Source organism: Chlorocebus sabaeus, chromosome 11 (assembly GCF_047675955.1).
Source record: "Chlorocebus sabaeus isolate Y175 chromosome 11, mChlSab1.0.hap1, whole genome shotgun sequence".
In the NCBI taxonomy this organism is placed as follows: Eukaryota; Metazoa; Chordata; class Mammalia; order Primates; family Cercopithecidae; genus Chlorocebus; species Chlorocebus sabaeus.
In genome coordinates, this window is record NC_132914.1 from 10,568,579 (window position 1) to 10,582,197 (window position 13,619).

Sequence of the window (13,619 nt, forward strand, 5' to 3'; positions counted from 1 at the left end):
CCCGCGCGTCCCTCGTTTCCTGCCGGCGCCCGTTGCCATGGCGACGCAGCTCCCGGGCCTCTGCGCTCCAGGCCCCGGGGTTTTTTCCTCTCTCGCTCTCTTTCTCCTCTTTTTTACCCCCTTCTTTCTCTCCGAGTTCTGCTCGCCGGTTGGAGGGAGGACACTAACAAAGTGCTGGCCTCTAGTGGGGAACGCACTTCTCGGAGAGGAGAGGGAGATGGGAGAAGGGAGGGAAGTGACGTGAGAAGGGGAGAAAGAAGGTATTTTCTGGAGCTGCTGGGAATAAGGGATAGAAAGAAAGGATCAAAGGGACCAAGAGGCAGAGAGGGAGAAAGAGCAAAGCCACGACCCCTAGAGAAACGATAGACTGGGAAAGGAAATGAGGCAAAGGAAAGGAGAGAAAAGGCCAGAAAAACTTTGAGAATGAGAGAAAGGAGGGAGAAGGTTGATTGTTTAATCCCTCACCTCAACTCCAAGAAGGCGGGAACGAATGCTGCAGAAACAGCTAACCCGTTAGGAGTTGACTTCATTTTCAAAGCAGCAACCTAATATAACTTCCTTTGGATAACACTTAAGTTTGTCATTTCAGAGATTTGTGTGTGCTTCGATTTAAATATGTATATGAGTTCGAATGACAAAAACGGGAAAAGGCCAGAGTATAGAGATGTAGAACAATAGGGCTGTTTCTGGGAACACTAAACATGTGATCGGGGAGCCTTTGGCATTGTATTTATGGTATCAACTTACCGGTTTTTAATTATTCGCTCATCGTTCAGCATTCAATAAATATTTTTAGAGCGCCTACTATGTGCTAAATCATGGAAGCTTGGATTGCATCAGTGCACAAAACAAAGATAACTGCCGTACTGCCTTCATTAACCTTTACAGAAGGGTCTGGGGGATGCCTCGTGGAGTAACAACTGGGATTGATGCTTTTTCTCTTGCTCTCTCAGTCTTCCTAACCTGTATCCTAGACAGTTATTTTCTCTGTCAATCCACTCTTCTTTCTCTCCTTTAAAAGCCCATGCATGGTTTGTTTATAGAGAAAAAAACAGAAGTGTTATTTTGCTTATGAATTATATCCATTTAGATTTTTCTCTGAGAGAGGAGTATTTGGACTCCAAGCTCTTTATTTGTGGCAGCCAAATTAAAATCGGAGAACAATCTCTGCAGGCTTCTGGGAACTAGTCAGACAGGTATGTGAGGGAAGAAACCGGAGGGCAGCCAAAGGACTGGGAAAGTGAAGACACGGGGTATGAGGAGGTGAAAGGGTGTGTTGCCAGGCCGTGGATGACAGGCATTGGCTGAGGATGAATTGAAAAGATTCTGACTGGGAGAACCAGTGGTGAAAACGAGGTAAAGCATTCGTTGTTTAATTCACACCTGGATTTTTGGCATGTCAAAAGAGTTAAAGCTTTTCTTGCAGAAGTTTAGAAATGGATACTGATTGAGCCTAAGCGGAATTTTCTAGTACCAATGAAAAAAAAAAAAGCATCTATAGATAATTTTCAGATTATACAACATCAAAGTCAAGAAACACGACTCATGTGCTTCCTTAGTTTCCCTGGGAGAATTATAACTGTGAAGTGTCGAAAGAAGATTTATAAGCTCTTCCAAGAATAAGGAATGCAGATATAAGAGGGTATACACTTGTTTTTCAATAGCCTATGGAACTTGTGTACCAAGAGGATACATGACCATATCTCATTTCACCCTCCTTACAAATGGAGCAGAATTACTGCTACTGCATAAAGTTACATTCCACCTCTAAAGATTCTTCTCCTACTTACTTGATCACTAGCTTCTACAGCTACTAGATAATGTTAGGGGATAAACGATGAATACTTTTGTTGAGTGCCTGTTATTTAGCCTGAGAATAATCTATCATGAGGCAAGCTATATTGATTATGGGCCAGTAGTTTAATTTTTATATGTAAAGGTGTGTGCTCCATATATCACAGGATTCTTTTCAAGTTCATTTTTCTCCAAGTCAGGCCAGTATTCTAAGGTTATAGGTCTAAACAGTTTCCACCAAAAAATACTTAGTATAAAAAAGAAATTTATCAACAGCAAAGTAAAGTTATAGGAAAACCTCCATACATAAGAAATCATTTTCATAGACTAAATCAGCTTGAGAACAGGCTTTGAAGAGCTTATCTCGGTCTAAACAGCAAAACAATTTGCGTTTCCTCAAGAATACTCACCTTTTTTTTTGAATTTTTCTGAAGTGTCTCATTTTCATTTAATGACTCTCCCGGAATTAGCCTTTTCTTTTTCAAACAGAATGGTTCTTCTGAATGGAGGCTGCAGAATTTCTTTACTCTGCATAACACTGAAGGCCATTAGCCTAAACAGGTGAGAAGGAAAAGCATTTAATCTGGTATATGGAAATTGGAGCCCTCCTGCAAACTTCTCTAAGGAAGGATCCTGATTTGAAAGGCTATCGATGTTTGGCAGCAACTAAAGCAAATAGACTAGAAGGTAAGCTAATAAAACTTTTCATATCAACTGAACATTGCTTAAGCATTCCTCAAGCTTCTCCTGTATACTCAGCATTCTGCAATAAATTGTGAAGGAAGAGATGTCCTTTACCCTAAAGGTGTTAGTATCATTGGAATGTGTCTTTCTACAAGTAATCAAGTAAGAATGTGTGACCATGTTTTTATGCAACTATGGATAGGAAGAAGTAGAGAAAAAAGGAAATCATAAGCTTTACTCTCCCCACCACCAGTTGTGGCTGTGAACCACCGTACACAGCCCACCTGTATCTCACTGTAATTCTGCATGCCACTTTAAGGTCTAGTTGGGAGAAAATGAAGATTGAGTGGATTTATAGGCTCTTAGATATTTAAAGGGGGGAAAAAAAGAACTTTAAAACTAAGCCCCTCAATTTTCAGTGAAGAAAACTGAAGTCTAAATGATAAATGTAGAAGAGGGATATGTCATAATCCCTGGAAAATAGAAAATGTCCAATAAATAGTAGTTAACTGAATTAATGTCCTAGATTCTTGCCCTTCTGTCATAGTAAAAGAATATGAAATTAAAAGATATAAGGATACCTCTCATCTCTCGCTACTAATACCTACCATAGATCCCTTCTTCAAGCAGAAGTTTATAATTAACATACTAATTGGTTCAGCCCAATATTCCATCCATCATTGCCCGCAGAAGATATAGATGTACCCCCACATTCTTAAGGAGCATAAGACTTAACGATAACATACTCTTCATCAGTTTAGACAGTTATAATGATGGCAAGTTATGCACCTTTCCTTAACTTTGGTTTGCTTTCAGTATAACAGGGATAACACCTGATAGTTGATGGAAATAAGTGCGATGTTTGTAAAGCACTTCACATTGGGACCTGACACATAGCACAAGCTATTATTAATTTTCCTTACTAATATATTTTTGTGATCACCAAATAGAACAAACGACTATGTTTTATTCAGTTTACATCACAACCTTATTAACTCACAATTTTAGTTGAGTTTATGCATTAATTAGTTTAGTGAACTTACTATTATTTTATATGACAAAGAGTATTCCCTTCCTTGTAAACTACATTTACCTCTTTCAGGCTTCAGGTGTGTCTTCTTGTCTACTATTTCAGTATTTAGGGAGCAAAACCATGTTGGAACCAAGTACTAGATTTATACCCTCTGGAACTATGTGTCCTAGGCCGAGAGAGCCAGGTACCTGGGAAAACATCTAAAGGGAAAAACAATTCAAAATATAGTTAGAGCGTCTGCTCATGGCCTCACATGCATTATTGTATTCAACTCACTCAATAACCTTTTCTGCTAGCTGTTTTTAATCCTTAATTTACAGATGAGGAAATTAAAGCTCTGGAAGATTAGGTAAATTGCTCAAGGTTCATAGGGGTAATAAGTAATGGAGTCAGAATTTAAATTCAGGTCTGTCCATCTTCAAAGCTCATAACTACGTTACATCCTTCACAGTGTGAAAATAGAGTGATGCGAAAGGTCTGTTTAAAATGCTTAGCACACACATAAACGTTTGCACAAAGAAGCTTGGCATTTGCCGTGGTAAATACCTGCAATGCAAGGCCCACTCTGCCTTTGTTAACTAGAGAAATAGCTCTAGTTATCAGTCTGTAAAGACACTGTGGAGATGTCTCAGCAGAAAATAGAGATGTATATATGATTTCCCTAAATTCTCTGTTTTCTCTCTCATCTACTGATGAACTGTGGTAAGCAGAACAGTGCCCCCCCACCAAGGATGTCCCCATCTGTGAAATCTCTGAATATGTTATGCTCCATGGCAAAAACAAAATTAAAGTTGCAATTGGAATTAAGGTTGTTCATCAGTTGCCCTTAAAATAGGGAGATTATCATGGATTACCTTGGCAAACCCAGTGTAATCACAAGTGTCCTTAAAAGTGGATAAGGGAGGCAGGAAAGACAGGTTGAGTGATGTGATATGAGAAGTATTTAACCTGTCATTTCTGTCTTTGACACTGGAAGGGGGCCACAAGCCACGTAATGTGGGAAGCCTTCAGAAGCCAGAAAAAGCAAGGAAATGGATCCTCCCCAGAGCTTCCAGAAAAGAAAACAGACAGCCCTGCTGACACCTTGATTTTCACCCAGTGAGAGGCATATCAGACTTCTTTATTTTTTTTCTTATTTATTTATTTTAATTTTTACTATGTTCTTTTTGAGACCCTTTTTGAGTCTCACTCTGTCACCCAGGCTGGAGTGCCGTGGTGTGACCTCAGCTCACTGCAGCCTTGACCTCCCAGATTCAAGCAATTCTCATGCCTCACTTTCCCAAGTAGCTGGGATTACAGGCGCCTGCCACCATGCCCCACCCAGCCTAGTTTTGTATTTTCAATAGAGGTGTTTTTTTGTTTTTTTTTTTTTAAACAGAGTCTCGCTCTGTAGCCCAGGCTGGAGTGCAGTGGCACGATCTCAGCTCACTGCAACCTCCACTTCCCGGGTTCAAGAGATTCTCCTGCCTCAGCCTCCAGAGCTCAGACAATCCGCCTGCCTCAGCCTCCCAAAGTGCTACGATTACAGGCCTGAGCCACCGCGCCTGGCCTTTTTTCTTTTTCTTTTTTTCTTTTCTTTTTTTTTTTTTTTTTTTGAGACAGAGTTTCCCTCTTGTTGTCCAGGCTGGAGTGCAATGGCACGATCTCAGCTCACCGCAACCTCCGCCTCCTGGGTTCAAGCGATTCTCCTGCCTCAGTCTCCCGAGTAGCTGGCATTACAGGTATGCGCCACCAGGCCCAGCTTATTTTGTACTTTTAGTAGAAACTGGGTTTCTCCATGTTGATCAGACTGGTTTCAAAATCCTAACCTCAGGTGATCCGCCCGCCTCCACCTCCCAAAGTGTTGGGATTTGGGAGGAATTAGCCACTGCCACATGTCAGACTTCTGACCTACAGAACTGTAAGATAATACATTTGTGTTCTTTTAAACCACTAAATTTGTGGCTTATTGTTGTGTCTCAAATCACTACCAGTGACAACAGAAAACTAACATACACCTAGTGCAGGAAAGGAAAACTTCCTTCTACTCTCTTAGGTTCTGCAGCTGGTTTAAGAATTAAACTGACAAATTAGCTAATCCCAGCTACTCGGGAGGCAGAGAACCCGAGAGGCAGCAGAGGTTGCAGTGAACCAGAATCACGATAAAATAGATTAAGGCTGGGCGCAGTGGGTCATGTCTGTAATCCCAGCACATTGGGAAGCCGAGGCGGGTGGATCACCTGAGGTCAGGAGTTCGAGACCAGCCTGGGCAACATGGTGAAACCCCGTCTCTACTAAAAATACAAAAATTAGCTGGGCGTGGTTGTTCACGCCTGTGATCCCGGTTAGTCAGGAGGCTGAGGCAGGAGAATCACCTGAACCTGGGCAATGGAGGTTGCAGTGAGCTGAGATTGCACAGAGAGGCAGGAAAATAGCATCTGGAGGCAGGGAGCATAAGGCTAATTCACACTTAAGCTATAACAGGAAATATCCTCTCCATAGGGCATATGCCATAAATGACTTTGTCCTCTTCATTTACTTTATCCTCTTCATTTACATAGGGCATACCCTAAGTAGAGGGTATTTAAACTCACAAAAACTCTGTAACAGTGCCTGACTCCCTCTGCTCAGGCCCTTTCCCACGCTGTGGGGTGTACTTTCATTTTCAATAAATCCCTTCATTCCTTCCTTGGTTTGTTTGTGCATTTTGTCCAATTCTTTGTTCAAGACGCGAAGAACTTGGATATCCTCCACCGTTGACATGTTTTGGCAAACCAGCCAGGAGGGAGAGGTAAGCCCAAAGTTTGGGATTCATTTTTCTCCCTTTCCTTCCTGCTCCATCCATGGAGCAGATTTGGGACTTTCCAACTTGGGACCCTTGGTGGGCAGTGCCTAAACCTGGAAGCAACTGCAGGTTTCTGGCCGTGGCCAGTGAAACTGAGGGGTTTCCTAGTGGAGAAGCCTAACCATCATTGCCCAGATCACTTACGGAATCTGGGTCTTTATTTATTTATGTTTTTGTCTTCTCTTTCTTTTTCAGTCTTACAGTGGCTGTTTCTTAGTAGCTCCTTGAAATTGAGGGCAATTGGCTGGGGTCACTCCCTGGTACTGCCTGAAGGCCGAGGAGGGAATGGGAAGAATTGCCCTGCCCCAAAGCGGGAAGACTTTTTTTTTTTAATATTTTCCATGCATGGCCCATGATCTCTACCTGCTGTGCAATTCAGAGCAAACTTGCACATATTTCAGGCAACGTAAACCTTCTTTTCCTATGCTAAATTCTTCCCATGTCGTACTCTACTGGCTAAGGAACAAAAGGCTCACCCGGCATCCAGTTCTCATTACAGTTCTTGGCTATTCTTACAAATCTCATAGTATGCTTTGGAGGGGAAACCTGCATTTGATGCACCCACCTAAGGCCAGAGACGTCTGGAACTCTAAGATTGGACCCTACAGGAGGATGCTCTGTGGGTTCTGCGGACCTCAAACTCTCCAAAGAGGACGCTCTTGGCAGAGGTTCTAAGGTCTAGTATTAAACCCTCCTTAGAATTTTCTCTTGGAGACCGAGCACGGTGGCTCATGCCTGTAATCCCAGCACTTTGGGAGGCCAAGGCAGGCGGATCATTTGATGTCAGGTGTTTGAGATCAGACTAACCAACATGGTGAAACCCCATCTCTACTAAAAATACAAAAAAATCAGCCAGGCGTAGGGGCGCATGCCTGTAGTCCCAGCTACTCAGGAGACTGAGGCAAGAGAATCGCTCGAACCTGGCAGGCAGAGGTTGCAGTGAGCTGAGATCATGCCGCTGTACTCCAGCCTGGGCGAAAGAGCCAAACTCCGTCTCAAAAAAAAAAAAAAAAAAATTATCTCACAGTTGCAATGCTGCTTGGCCCCAAAATTGTTTAGAATCTGAAATTCACTGTCTAATAGGAAAGTGTGATGGCATTGCATGTATCCAGGCTTTTGTGCTGCTGTTCTAAGCAGGGGGCCTGGTTAACATGTGACGCCCTCCTTTGGTACTGTTTGGCCCCAGTGCTCCTGGAAGTCTAGGGAGGCTGGGAGGCTTCGCCTTTCAATATCAAACTGCCATGGAGACTGCTTTACCTGAAATTTTGGTTCAGAGCCTTCCTTGTATTTTCTATTAGGTTAAAGTAAAACCACAAGCTTGTATTGCTATCTCATGGCTGAGGTTCCAAAGTATTGGATCTTTGTTGATGTGTGTGTATACATGTCTAGATGTGTTTATTTGTGTGTACACTTACTGTTTTATGTTGTGTCTACCAAATTGGCTTGTAAGTAAAAGTGTGCTCATAAATTAAGTCTAAGCAATTTTCAAGTTCACGTGACTTAAAGTGTAACTTAATAAGCTAGCTTTAAAATTATTGGCGGAATAAAAATAGAAATGCCTTCAGAATTGTCAGCATACCTTCCACTGTTAACAGCGCCACTGCATTCCAGCCTGGGTGACAGAGAGAGACTCTGCCTCAAGAAAAAAAATGAAAAGACCCAAAGAGGCAATCAGCCCACCATATCTGCAGGTTCCACATCCATAGATTAAGCAAACCTCAGATGAAAAATATTTAGAAATGAATAAAAAATAGGCCGGGCGCAGTGGCTCAGGCCTGTAATCCCAGCACTTTGGGAGGCCAAGGCAGGCGGATCACCTGAGGTAAGCAGTTCGAGACCAGCCTGACCAACATGGAGAAACCCCATCTGTACTAAAAATACAAAATTAGCAGGGTGTGGTGGCACATGCCTGTAATTCCAGCTGCTCAGGAGGCTGAGGCAGGAGAATCGCTTGAACCCAGGAGGCGGAGGTTGCGGTGAGCCGAGATTGCACTCCAGCCTGGGCAACAAAAGTGAAACTCCATCTCAAAAAAAAAAAAAAAAAAAAAAGAAGGAAAAACTACAAATATACAAATTTATAAAACACCAATTCAGTATAACAACAACTTACACAGCATTTACATTATATTAGGTATAAGTGATCTAGAGATGATTTGAAGTATACAGGAGGGCCAGGTGCAGTAACTCATGCCTATAATCCCAGCGCTTTGGGAGGCCAAGGCAGGCGGATTGCTTAAGGCCAGGAGTTCAAGACTAGCCTGTCCAACTGGTGAAACCCCGCATCTACTAAAAATAGAAAAATTAGCCAGGTGTGGTAGTGCATGCCTGCAATCCCAGTTACAGGCTGAGGCACAAGAACCGCTGGAACCCAGGAGACAGAAGTTACAGTGAGCCAAGATCACACAACTGCATTCCAGCCTGTGTGACAGCAAGACCCTCTCTCAAAAAAATTTTCAAAAAGTATACAGGAAGACGTGCATAGCTTGTATGCAAATACTATGCCATTGAACATCCTCAGATTTTTGCATATGCAGGGGGTGGCAACTAGAACCAATACCCTGTACATACCAAGGAACTACTGTATACCTTTTTACACAAAGAATTATAAATTATGGGGGTGTGACAAGACAAAGGGGCTTCTTGTGTCATGGCAGTAAATTGTGGGACAGTGACTAGGAAATATAAAGGGGGAACCAGTGGAAGTTAAAGGTTATTTTAGTAAGACTGTTTGCATACGTCTACTTCAGTGTCAATTCCCTTTCTGTGGTGATAAGAATGTTCTCTTCCTTGTACACAGAGGGCACGTTTCTCATGGAAAATTGTATGACCTGCTTTCAGGTAGAAAGGGAGAATCAGAGAGCTTTTCCTGCATCAGCTGTTTCTCCAGTACCTTCAGCTCAAATGAATATGCCAAAACAACATATTTTGGGGCGGCATATTATGAAGCCCTTTATTTTAAATTTTTCAAAAAGCAGCAAGCACTGAACATTCTCTGCTGCCTGAAGTTTAGCCAGTTGCCAGCTGCATTAGTGCGCTAGCAACAGAGAAATTCATGTTGTCACAAGGTTGGACTAATCAATGAGTAAGTGCTCAGGTATCATTTTGAGTGGCAGCATTTTAGTTCTGTAAAAGTAAAATATAATTTTCAAAAAGCTAGAATCATAACTCATGCAAATATAAAATGAATACATGTCAAAGATTCTATACAACTTATTAATGAAAGAATCTATAAGATATCAAAATCAGTTCAAAGTGCATTTGAGAAGCATGGGTGTTTCTAGGCAATTTAACAAAGGAATGTTAGTAAGATTGCTGTGTTGGATACAAAAATGGTTAATGTCCTATAGGACCATGAACCATAACCTTCAGGATTATCCTTTCCACCACCAGACAGCAGCCAGTTGCAGCTAAGAGTTAATCTCTGCCTCTTCTGACTTGTGAAGTAACTGAATTGATGGGAATCAATCAAAGACACAAGCCCAGTATTGAACTGAAAGAACACCTAGTAATCTCTTCCTTTTCCAACTTTCAGAGAATATTTGTGGCAAATATAAATCTGACTAAGGAAACTGTTAGAGTTCCCAGAGTCCAAGAGAATGGATTGCCCCATCAGTGCACTCTGCCTCAGTTCTTTTTCTTGATGACACCGGAGATAGCCGGTCATCACACATTCAGCAAACCTGCTCCTCCCTTAGACTTCCCTGATTTGGAAAGTGGCAATCCCAATGGCCCAAGCAGAAAATGTTGAAGTCATTCTTGACTCTTCTCTTTAGATCACCTCCTACATCTGAGTCATCCATTTATTCAATATTCAACAAAAATACATTGAGGGCCCCCCAAGACAGTCACTTTTTTTTCTGTCATGAGTGGCCATCTGTAGACAAAACAGATAAACTGTTTACCCTCATGGAGTTCACATTGTAGTGGGGGAGAAAACAAACAAATTAGTAAAATCTAAAATCCATAGGAATTCAGATGATGAGAACTGCTATGGGAAAATTTTTTTAATGGAAAAATATCAGGAGAATTGGGAGATGGGGCTTAGAATTTTAACAAGGTGGTCAGGAAGACTTCACAGAGTAAATGGCATTTATGAAAAGATGTAAAGGAAACGAGAGGAGGCATGTGCGTATCTGCTTCAGGCGGAGGATTGTGTGCCCAGTGTGTCAGAACAGCAAGCAGAGTGTGCCTGGACCAGAGTGAGTGAGATGGTTTAGCTGTGTCCCCACCCAAATCTCAACTTGCATTATATCTTCCAGAATTCCCACGTGTGGGCTGGGCGTGGTGGCTCACGCCTGTAATCCCAACACTTTGGGAGGTCAAAGCGGGTGGCTCAACTGAGGTCAGAAGTTTGAGACCAGCCCGGCCAACATGATGAAACCCCGTCTCTACTAAAAATACAAAAATTAGCTGGGTGTGGTGGCACATGCCTGAGGTCCCAGCTACTCAGGAGGCTGAGACAGAAGAATCACTTGAACCCAGGAGGCGGAGGTTGCACTGAGCTGAGATCGCACCACTGCACTCCAGCCTGGGCGACAGAGCAAGACTCCATCTCAAAAAAAAAAAAAAAAAAAATTGAGGTTTGGGAATCTCCGCCTAGATTTCAGAAGATGTATGGAAATGCCTGGATACCCAGGCAAAAGTTTGCTGCAGGGGCAGGGCCCTCATGGAGAACCTCTGCTAGGGCAGTGCAGAAGGGAAATGCAGGGTTGGAGCCCCCAACAGAGTCACTACTGGGGCACCACCTAGTGGAGCTATGAGAAGAGGGCCGCCGTCCTCCAGACCCCAGAATGGTAGTTCCACTGACAGCTTGCACCACGCGCATGGAAAAGCTGCAGACACTCAATGCCAGCTTGTGAGAGCAGCCAGGAGGGAGGCTGTACCCTGCAAAGCCACAGGGGTGGAGCTGCCTAAGACCATGAGAACCCACCTCTTGCATCAGCATGACCTGGATGTGAGACCTGGAGTCAAACGAGACCATTTTGGAGCTTTAAAATTTGACTGCTCCACTGGATTTCGGACTTGCATGGGCCCTGTAAGTCCTTTGTTTTGGCCAATTTCTCTCATTTGGAATGGCTGTATTTACCCAATACCTGTATCCCAGTTGTATCTAGAAAGTAACTAGTTCGCTTTTGATTTTACAGGCTCATAGGCAGAAGGGACTTGCCTTGTCTCAAATGAGACTTTGAAGGGGTGACCTGCCCCTCCACACCTGTGGGCGTTTCTTGTTAGGTGGAACGAGAGACTTGAGAAAAGAAATGAGACACGGAAACAAAGTATAGACAAAGAAAAAGTGGGCCCAGGGGACTGGCGCTCAGCATACAGGGGACTCCTGCCGGCACCAGTCTCTGAGTTCCGTCGGTATTTATTGATCATTATCTTTACCATCTTAGAAAAAGGGAAGTGGCAGGATAATAGGATCATCTTAGGGAGAAGGTCAACAGTAATACATATGAATAAAGATCTCTGTGACATGAATAAGTTTAAGGAAAAGTGCTGTGCCTTGATATGCATATGCAAACATCTCCATAAACCTTTTTAGTGCATAAAGAGCAGTATTGCCCCTAGCACGTCCCACCTTCAGCCCTAAGGTGGTTTTCTCCTTTCTCAGTAAACAGAACATAGAATCGGGTTTTACACTGAGATGTTCCATTGCCCAGGGACGGGCAGGAGACTGATGCTTTTCTCTATCTCGACTGCCAAGAGGCCTTCTTTCCTCGTATACTAGTCCACCTCAGCACAGACCCTTCACAGGTATCAGGCTGGGGGACGATTAGGTCTTTCCCTTCCCACGAGGCCATATTTCAGACTATCACATGGGGAGAAACCTTGGACAATACCTAGCTTTCCTAGGCAAAGGTCCCTGCGACCTTCTGCAGTATATGTGTCCCTGGGTACTTGAGATTAAGAGAATGGTGATGACTTTTAACCAGCAAGCTGTCTTCAGTCACTTGTTTAACAAAGCACACCCTGCACAGCCCAAATCCGTTAAACCTTGAGTCACCACAGCACATGTCTCTTGCAAGGACAGGGTTGGGGGTAGGGTTACAGATTAACAGCATCTCAAATACAGAACAAAATGGAGTCTCTTATGTCTACTTCTTTCTATATAGACACAGTAACAGTCTGATCGCTCTTTCTTTTCCCCACAAGACTTTGGACTGTGGACTTTGGGGTTAATACTGAAATGAGTTAAGACTTTGAGGGACTGTTGGGAAGGCATGATTGGTTTTGAAATGTGAGGACATGAGATTTGGAGGGGCCGGGGCAGGATGATATGGGGTTTTGCTGTGTCCCCACCCAAATCTCAACTTGAATTGTATCTCCCAGAATTCCCATGTGTTGTGGGAGGGACCCAGGGGGAGGTAAGTGAATCATGGGGACCCGTCTTTCCCGTGCTATTCTGATGATAGTGAATAAGTCTCATGAGATCTGATGGGTTTATCAAGGGGTTCTGCTTTTGCTGCTTCCTCATTTTTCTCTTCCACTGCCATGTACAAAGTGCGTTTTGCCTCTCGCCATGATTCTGAGGCCTCCCCAGCCATGTGGAGCTGTAAGTCCAATATTTTTTTTTTTTTTTTTTTTGAGACGGAGTCTTGCTCTGCCACCCAGGCTGGAGTGCAGTGGCCAGATCTCAGCTCACTGCAAGCTCCACCTCCCAGGTTCATGCCGTTCTCCTGCCTCAGCCTCCCGAGTAGCTGGGACTACAGGCACCTGCCACTACGCCCCGCTAATTTTTTTGTATTTTTAGTAGAGACGGGGTTTCACTGTGTTAGCCAGGATAGTCTCGATCTCCTGACCTCGTGATCCGCCCGCCTTGGCCTCCCAAAGTGCTGGAATTACAGGCGTGAACCACCGCGCCCGGCCTGTAAGTCCAATTAAACCTCTTTTTCTTCCCAGTCTCAGGTATGTCTTTATTAGCAGTGTGGAAATGGGCGAAGACAGTAAGCCAGGAAGAGAGGAGCTGGAAGTAAGGTCAGAGTTGTAACAAAGTGTGGGAGTGCCAGGGGAGAGGAGAAGCGGGAGGAAGAGAGCAAATAACAATTATAAAAAGTGACTTTAGCTTTGTTGGAGCTCAGAAAATGATACCCCAAAGGATGGCACTTTGGCATGCTGAGTACTTTAGAGACTAAAAAGCCTCTAAGCAAAGTCTCTCTGACCTCCTGCCCTCCTGTCTCTCGCCTCTCTTTGTCCCCTGAAGAGTCACAGAAACCGTATTTCCTCTTCCCCAAGGTTTATCACAGAAACTAGAACTTCTCTCCCCACGAACAAGTCATAAAACCT

The 13,619-nt window shown here is 43.5% G+C and overlaps 1 long non-coding RNA gene across 1 annotated transcript; it reads left to right on the forward strand.

Annotated features, from left to right (window-relative positions):
- The first annotated feature begins 80 nt into the window (after window positions 1–80).
- On the forward strand, window positions 81–8,394 carry LOC140712735 (uncharacterized). The gene is made up of 2 exons (XR_012094450.1): window positions 81–2,481; window positions 4,488–8,394. It is a non-coding gene; the product is annotated as an uncharacterized lncRNA (long non-coding RNA).
- The last annotated feature ends 5,225 nt before the right edge of the window (window positions 8,395–13,619 follow it).